This window comes from Nicotiana attenuata, unplaced genomic scaffold (assembly GCF_001879085.1).
Source record: "Nicotiana attenuata strain UT unplaced genomic scaffold, NIATTr2, whole genome shotgun sequence".
Classification (NCBI taxonomy): Eukaryota; Viridiplantae; Streptophyta; class Magnoliopsida; order Solanales; family Solanaceae; genus Nicotiana; species Nicotiana attenuata.
In genome coordinates, this window is record NW_017672183.1 from 27,436 (window position 1) to 36,772 (window position 9,337).

The 9,337-nt window shown below is 36.7% G+C and overlaps 1 long non-coding RNA gene across 1 annotated transcript; it reads left to right on the forward strand.

Moving 5' to 3' along the window:
• The first annotated feature begins 3,192 nt into the window (after positions 1-3,192).
• Positions 3,193-4,063, forward strand: LOC109212205. Its single transcript, XR_002065827.1, has 3 exons — positions 3,193-3,348; positions 3,481-3,575; positions 3,809-4,063. It is a non-coding gene; the product is annotated as an uncharacterized LOC109212205 (long non-coding RNA).
• Positions 4,064-9,337: the final 5,274 nt, after the last annotated feature.

Genomic DNA, 9,337 nt, shown 5'->3' on the forward strand with positions numbered 1-9,337 from the left:
TTGTAGGCAGCCACTTTCTGCAGTTGCTTTCCAGCTGTACTGTTGACTTATACTTCTGTCAGGGGAACACAAAGGTATCAAGTCCCTACTCTGGTTCCTGTGAATCTGAAGGCGCACTGCCCAGATTATCTTGAGTTGATTAACTTGAATGATTGTACCAGGCATGCTTCAGGTCCTTTATCTGGTTCTCTCATGAAGTAAGTTGTTTTAGCTTCCTTGATGGTATTTATATGTGTGTGACATCACTTATAATGATGTAAGCAAGGTAGGTAAAAAGCCTTCCACAGAAAGTTGACTGCTACAATGTTCCTGTATAATAGCGTGTGCAGGTAGCAACTTTCCTGCTAGAGTGTTGACTTCGTACAGTCTCCTCGGGAACTGGTAGGGACCTGTTCCCTCAGCTGTTCCTTCCACTCTTCCTCACTTGAGTCATTGCTATCAGCTTTGGGTACCAAGTTCTTTTCTTTCTTTGGTTCTCTTCTTTCACTGTGTATCTTCCTCTTCATCTAGTAGGTCTTCAGATTTCCAACAAGCTCTTCTATGGTCAGCTCCTGCAAGTCCTTTGATTCAGCAATAGCATTCACCTTGCTTTCCGAAGGGCTGGATCCCAACCTGGAACTTTGTGATCTCAGGGTCTTGTAAATGTGTAACAGGTTCCTTATCTGGTTCTGAATGATAAGTTTATTAGATCATCAAAAGATAAAGTAAAGTACTTGTGCCCAAGGTACTTGCAACCTATCAATTTCCTTTTTTTGTGTACTTATTTGATGGCCTACAAATGTATTGGTTGGAGCATATTCCACCTCTGTTGGACAGAGAGTTTGGGATGCCAACACTTTTGTATGTTCTGCTCTTATGATTTCTCAATAATAGTAGCTATTGTTTAAAAAAATGTGGGTTTCATATATTTTTGTATTACTATTATTATAACGTTACGACACAAAGAATTAAAATGTAATAAATACAAAGATACATGTATAGAAATACAGTCAAATCAAAGGTTTGAACATAATACATTATAGTAAATCAACTAAATTGATGTAAAATATTCTCTGACAATGTCCAAAGACGTCAGTCGTTGGAGGTGAGATCTCTTCGAGATACAGCCTCCATAAGGCACAAATAGAAAAGGAATATGCTTGTCTAAAAGTCTTGTTGGGGTTTTTTTAACTGTAATACTAGGCTTTGAAAAGCGGCAGGGGTTAGTCCTAACCGACCTCTATTTTGTTGTAAATGCTATTTTTTTTAATGAAATAAAAGGCAGTAGTGTCTCTTTAAGGCGCAAATTACAATTAAAAAAACTGGAGAGTAATTTAATTAACAAATTTTTCTTCGTTAATTAGTTAGCTTGTTTCCTAGAATATACAGCTATGGATAATAGGAAAATGATAGGCTAGCTGTTGAAGAAGATAAGAAATGAAGAAGATCGGTACTTTACGTTTTTCTATGTCACTATGGGTTGAAGAAAGTAGTGACTTTTGTAACTCATATAATATTGAAGGGCATTATCAATTGAAATATTTTATTCTGTTGATTTTTAAATATCTTATAGTTATATGGGATTAGTTACATGGAATCTAGTGATGTATTTCCTTTAGAACGTAAAGTTGCAATAGATCTGTTATATTCTACTTTAATTGTCAACCACATCAGTATTATATAATGGATTTACTTTATATCTGGATGGTGTCAGTTTTTACATTATATGTAATTTTAATCCATAATAGCAGATTAATTATTATTTTTACTAAATTATCAATTATTATTTATTTATTAATGTAATTACCTAATAAGTGACTTGTTATGTAAATATTTATTACCTCAATGCATAAAGATAAATTAATTCTTTCACAATAAAACCAGTTTTAGGTATTAAATCAGGTTATAAAGCAATCCGTAAAGGTTCACGTCGATTAATTTTACAAGCACCCAACGTTTACACCTAGTTAAATAATTTAATCGTAGCAATTTAAAATTAAACTAATAATACGTGCGTCTTGCATTCATTATTTGGTAATGCATGGGGATTAGGCTTGCTTTGTTGCCTTCAACATCTATATTGTTTACGGGTACTTATTGCCTAATAATGCACATAACGTCTCTTTGGCCTCTCTGTTTTCTCCTCCTCTTGAGTGTTTTTGTTAAGCAAGTTCTTCAGAGGGAGAAACAGAGAAAAATTCTCTACGATTATGTTGGTTTATCAGGATCTTCTCTCCGGCGATGAGCTCCTTTCGGATTCATTTCCCTACACTGAACTTGAGAATGGAGTGCTTTGGGAATTGTACAAGGGAAGTGGGTTGTTCAGGGAGCTGTTGATGTGAACATCGGGGCGAATCCATCTGCTGAAGGTGCAGATGAAGACGAAGGTGTTGACGATCAAGCCATCAAGGTTGTCAATATTATTGACACTTTTAGGCTTCAGGAGCAACCTTCTTTTGACAATGTTGGTCCAACTAAAGGTGAGTTTTGAAGACTGACAAAGGAACTCAGACATGGACCAGGTCCATCCTGGTGAAGCACAAATGTGGTCAACTCAAGCATGTGAGATGCACGTGAAGGAGATAAACCTAACTTACCAGAAGTGATATCTCCTGATCTTGATCGAAAAGGTTACATATTGGATAAGGAAAAAGACTCGTTACACAAAGAGAATACGGCTTAAGAGAAGGATAGAGTTAGAGGATGAGATCAACTAGAACTCTTCCACCAAAGAAGAGTAGCATCAGAATTCTAGTTAATCTGTATTTACTAACTCCATAAATATCAGTGTTGTTCTCTTTACAGGGTTGCACATAATCAGAAGTTAAACGTGAATTGAGAGCAAAATAGCAAGGCAATTTTGCAAGCAATTTGAGTGTGATTCAAGCGTGCAAACCTGAAGCTACTTGAACCAGATAGAAGAACCATTTCCAAGTGTCTGTCTTTTATTCTAGTTCAATTATAGTAGGTGCACTATAAGAAATATGTTATACGACGACATTTAATTAGTGACACTTATAATAAATGTCGGAAAAAAGTTTATTTAGCGACATATGTTAGAAAATGTGATAAGAATACCGATATTTGTTGAAACATGTCAAAAATATTTTGACATTTGATTTAAATGTCATATTATTAGGAATATAACAACATTTAATTAGTAACATTTATAACAAATGTCAAATTAAACAAGAAAAAATAACTCTAAATATTTTAATGGGCCTTTAAGCTTCTCTTCTTTATACGTTAAAAATCCCTATAACATTCAACCACATTCCTCCATATCTCTTCAAGCCACAACCGTCAAGAACTATGAAAGTTCATTAGTTCATCTCCATATCATTCGCTCATTCTGATCCCAATCCGCCGGTAAGATTTTCCTTCAATATAAGTACTATAAATCTCAATCTTCTGTATTTTATTTCTTGACTGCTTGATAGCCCTAAATTTGCCGTCTATAGTCTTGAGATTTTATTTATTGAACCTTTTGATTCGTTTCAGACATAGAAGGGCCGCCTGCCAGAATTAAAATTCAGCAATTACCGCTGTCAGAATCTCGATTTGCGATTAGATTCATCCACTCTAACTCGTGTTCTGTACGTTTGGACTTATCTTTTCGAGTGAAATGAGATTTGTGATATTTTGGTTTCTGAAATTCTTGAAATTTTTTCTTTCTTGTTGTTTATTTTTGTTTTCTTTTTTAAAGGTGAATTTCTTGCAAAAGAGTCTAGTAACGTTGATATTACTCCATATGAGGTTAAAATGTTATTTTGCTACTTACTTTTTCCCTTAATCAGTTTGGTGATAATTGTTTTTTTTCTATTTTCAGATCTTGGATACATCAGATTTTGAAGGTTGTGAGATCAATTAATGTGAAGGAATCATGATAGGGTGAAAGTACGGAAGACTTCATCAAGAAAAATACATGGATGCTGAAGCTTTGAATTATGTTGGTGTATATGGAAGTTATAAGAGAAAAGTTATGGTTATGTAGTCATATGTTGAAGTAATTCATTATGTTGTTTGAATCGTATATGGTGTACAACTCTTGAAACTTTTGAAATGAATAAAAATGTTTGTAGTATTATAAGATCAGCAATAGTTGATTCATTATTTTCGACTTTCTTACCACATATTCTACATAGGAACAAAAAGGGAATATTTTTATTCTTAATCATAACATAAATAATGATTTTGATATTCAAATATGTCAAAAATTGCAAACGATTTATCTGACATTTGTATGTATGTCACAAACAAGATAGTTTAAGAGCTGAAATTGTTGACATTTGATAAACGTCAAATAAATGTCACTAGATTTTTACCGACCCTAATTTAAAAGTCGTAAAATTAATGACATCGAAATTTCCGATATTTGATTTAAGTGTAAAATAAAAGTCGGTAAATGAATTTACGACATTTAGTTGACTTATGGCGACATTTATATAATGTCTCCCTATCCAATGTTTCTTATAGTGGTATTTTCATATTGTACCTTTCAGCTTATGTAGAAGCAATTGTATTAGGTATTTAGAGTTTTCAAGTTAGAGTTAACTTGAAATTGTCGCAACACTTGAGGTTGTGTGCTACAACGGGATTAGAGTTAATCCTAGGTTTACAAAAGAGTTTTTGTAAATGCAGTTTTTGGCTCAGTGATTTTTGTGGAGAGTTTGGGAAAATCCTACTGGAAAGTAGGTCGTGGTTTTTTCAGCTTTTGAGCCAGGTGTTTTCCACGTAAAATCTTTGTGTTATTTAATATACTTATTATTCCACAATAGTAGTAGTTGGAACACATTGAAGAATCAGATCCTTCTATAATCAAGTTAAGAGAAAAATTGGGTACCACACAAATCACCCCCCTCTTGTGTGGTATTGAAGTATAGAACATCAATTGGTATCAGAGCAAGTTATCCTTGAAGAGGCTAACACCTTAGGAACTGATCAAGATGAGTGCACCACCTGAAAACTGGGAAGGACAATCCACCGCTAGGCCTCAACTCTTTAATGGCCAGTACTATTCCTGGTGGAAAAACAGGATGAGAGATCACATCATAGCATAGGACTATGAACTGTGGGACATTGTTACCGATGGTCTCCTGGCCACTACAAAGAAGATTGCTGAAGGAATAAATGTGCCAAATTCTAGAGCTGACTGCACTGCTGAGGACTTGAAGAAGTGGGAAAAGAATGCCAAGGCCAAAAAATGGCTTGCGTGTGGACTTGGTCCAGACGAGTACAACAGAATTCAAAGATGTACTACTTCTAAGGAAATATGGGACACTTTATAAGTGGCTCATGAAGGAAATCCTCAAGTAAAGAGATCAAGAGGAACATTACTGTATTCTCAATATGAGAATTTCACCATAAAGGAAGGAGAAACCATCCAAGAGATGTATACAAGGTTCACAACACTAACAAATGAACTTAAGTCTCTTGGAAGGATCATCCTTGAAGAAGACAAGGTTGAGAAAATCTTGACAAGGGTTTTGCCAGTTATTTGGGAAAGCAAAATCACTTCTATTCAGGAATCAAAAAACATTGCACTCTCAAGTTGGATGAGCTAATTGGAAATCTCACTGCCTACGAACATAGAAGGCAAACCATAAAGATGGATGCACCCAAGAAGGAAAGAAGCTTGGCCCTTAGAATAGCTGAAGGTGCAGATCTAGAGGAAGATGAAATGGATATGATCACGAGGGATTTCAAGAAATATCTAATGAGAGGAAAGGGTTCTTCAAGAGGTACAACCTTTAACAAACCAAGGGCCCCTGAAAATAGACCAACGAGGGTTGCTACAAATGTGGTAAGACTGACCACATGATCAAGAACTGCCCTCAGCAATTGAATGGAAGAAAGAAAGGGCCGAACGAAGAAGCAGGAAGAAGGAACAAGTTCATCCCAAGAAGAACAAAGGATCAACAAAGGCTATGGTTGCCGCTTGGGGAGAAAGCTCAAATGTGGATTTAGAAGATGAAGATGGAGATGAACAATCACTTATGGCCATTAGAGAATCAGATGATGAACAAGAGGTAAGTGTGATTCATCTCAAAGACAAGATTAAATTTTTGTCTAAAGAAAGGCTATCTGAGTTACTGCTAGATTTCATTGATGAGTCTGAGGTCATAAATAATGAAAAGAAACAGCTGTCTAGGGAATGTGTAATCCTGAAAGCTAAGTGCAAAAATCTAGAATTCAGGGCTAGTGAAAGTGATAGTAAAAATACTGAGTTGAAGAACCAGGTTCTTGAACTTGACACCACTGTGCTAGAGCTTAGATCTGAAAATTTAAAACTGAAATCAGGAACAAGTAAAAAGAAAGCTGATCACACACATCTCACCATAGAAGAAAATCTAGGAAAAATGAAGGATCAGTTGTACAAAAGAGATGAGCAGATAAGAGTTCTAAAAGAAGATCTAAGAAAGGTTAAGCATGAACTAGATAGAACTTGTAAGTGGAATAAGTCCTCTGATGCACTATCATGGCTACAAGAACACCACAGTAGCAATAAAAGAGGACTTGGCTATGGGACCCCTGCACCTAAGTGGGATCCCAAAAGCAAGTACATCACACTTCCTGAGAACAAAATCTGCACACACTGTGGTAAGACTGGTCACTACAAAAGTGAGTGCACTGCAAAAGAAAAGGCTAGTCGAAAGAATAAAACATTTGTTCAAGGGAAAAATAGGCTGCCAGGATGGGCTAAAAAAAATTTAATTCACCCCTTTGCCTATTGAAAGGGACCCAAACTAGTTTGGGTTCCTAAGACAAACCCCTGATTTCGTTTTGCAGGTCCAAGTGAAGGGGAGTAGCCAAATATGGTACATGGATAGTGGCTGCTCAAAGCATATAACTGGAAGCAAGAACCAGTTCCTTTCACTTGTGAACTTAAAGGGAGGTAATGTCTCCTTTGGAAATGGTAAGAAATGTGAGATCATTGGGGTTTGAAAGGTAGGTAAGACAGACTCACATTCCATTGAGAATGTCTACTTGATAGATAGCTTGAAATATAGCCTAATCAGTGTATCACAACTGTGTGACAGAGGTAACTTGGTAGCATTCACCTCTACCAAATGTTTTGTGATAAATCTTATCACTGACAAGATTGTTTTGCAGGGAAAAAGAGTAAACAATATATACATTGTAGATCTATCCACTCTTTCAGAAAATGAACTCACTTGGTTAAGTGTGTTAGATAATGATCCCCTCCTTTGGCACAAACGACTTGGACATGCAAGTCTAAGTCAACTCAATAAATTAGTCTCCAAGGACCTGGTGATAGGGCTGCCTAACATCAAGTTTAAGGAAGACAAAGTTTGTGAGGCTTGTGCAAGGGGGAAGCAGGTAAGATCCTCTTTTAAAAGCAAGAAAGTGGTAAGCACGACCTCGTCGATGGAACTAGTTCATATGGATCTCTGTGGTCCAATGAGAACATTAAGCAGAGGTGATAAAAAATATGTGATGGTGCTTGTTGATGACTACTCTAAGTTTACCTGGACATTGGTTTTAACATCTAAGGATGAAACATTTAACATGTTTACGGCCTTTGTTAGAAAAAATCAGAAACAACTAGGTAATCAACTTGCATCAATTAGGTCTGATCATGGAACTGAATTTAAAAATGCTAAGTTTGTTGAATTTTGTGATGAGCATGGCATAGATCATAATTTTTCTGCCCCTAGGACTCCACAACAAAATGGAGTAGTTGAAACAAAGAATAGGACACTTGAAGATATGGCTAGGACTATGCTTCTTTCTAGTAAACTGCCCCATAGCTTATGGGCAGAAGCTGTAAATACTGCATGTTACATCATTAATAGGTGCATGACTAGACCTCTTGTAGAGAAGACTCCCTATGAGTTACTTAATGGGAGAAAACCAAATATATCCCATCTTAAGACATTAGGATGCAAGTGCTTTGTGCACAATAATGGAAAGGACTCCCTAGGTAAGTTTGATCTCAGAAGTGATGAGGGAGTATTCTTGGGATATTCTTCTCATAGCAAAGCTTATAAAGTGTACAACAAAAGAACTATGTGTGTAGAAGAAACTGTACATGTAGTTTTTGATAAAAGTAATATTCTTTCTGAGAGACAAGAACATGAAGATGAAGCTATTGGGCTGGTAAAAGAATTAAGTGAAGTCACAGCCCAAGCTGAAGCTGCACCAGAAGAAGGAACATGTTCTTCCATCCAGGGCAACCTGACAGGGGGAACTGAACAAAGAAGAACTGAATCTAATTCCCAAATGGAACCGTCCATGAGCCTGTTCCTCAGCAACAGAACATGGGAGAAATATCAAATAGAAACCAGTTGGTTATGAAACCTTACAACTATCAAAGTTCTCATCCTATTGAGAACATAATTACTGATCCAACCTATGGAATTAAAACTAGATCTCAATTAAAGAATCTGTGTGCTTTTGATGCTTTCTTATCTCTTATTGAACCTAAAAATGTTGCTGAGGCTTTGCAGGATGCAGACTGGATAAATGCAATGCAAGATGAACTCAATCAGTTTGAAAGGAGTCAAGTTTGGCATCTGGTTACAAGACCCAAGGACAGATCAGTAATTGGCACTAAATGGGTCTTCAGAAACAAACTTGATGAAGATGGAACTGTTACAAGGAACAAGGCAAGGTTGGTGGTTCAAGGTTATAGCCAAGAGGAGGGCATAGACTATGATGAGACCTTTGCTCCAGTTGCAAGATTGGAAGCAATAAGACTCCTCATAGCCTTTGCAGCACACAGAGAATTTACTCTTCACCAGATGGATGTGAAGAGTGCTTTCCTAAATGGCTACTTAAAGGAAGAAGTATTTGTCAAACAACCTCCAAGGTTTGAAAGCAAGGAGTGTCCAGATCATGTATATAAACTGGACAAGGCACTCTATGGACTCAAACGGGCTCCTAGAGCATGTTATGAACGACTATCCAAATTCCTGCTTGAACATGGCTACAAGAGAGGTAACATTGATAGTGTCACGACCCCAAACCCGGTCGTGATGGCGCCCAACACTAATGCTAGGCAAGCCCGACCATTTACTCTCTCAACCCGAGCACAAAGCTCAAAACCAATTAATCAGATACTTAAAATCAAATATTAATACTCATAGTTGTAATACTCAATTAAAACAATACGAGATACTGACATAAACTGTAACTCCCAAAGACCTGGGGTCATGAGTCTAGAGCCTCTAACTAATACAGAGTCAAGAATCCTCAAAATAAGTATGTTCTAAAGTACGGAAATAATAAAGGGATAAGAGAGGAGTCGGGTCCTGCGGACGTCATAGCAGCTACCTCGACCACTCCTGGAACTCTGGAAACCAGCGGCTAGCTCAACTAAGCTCTCGAAGTACCT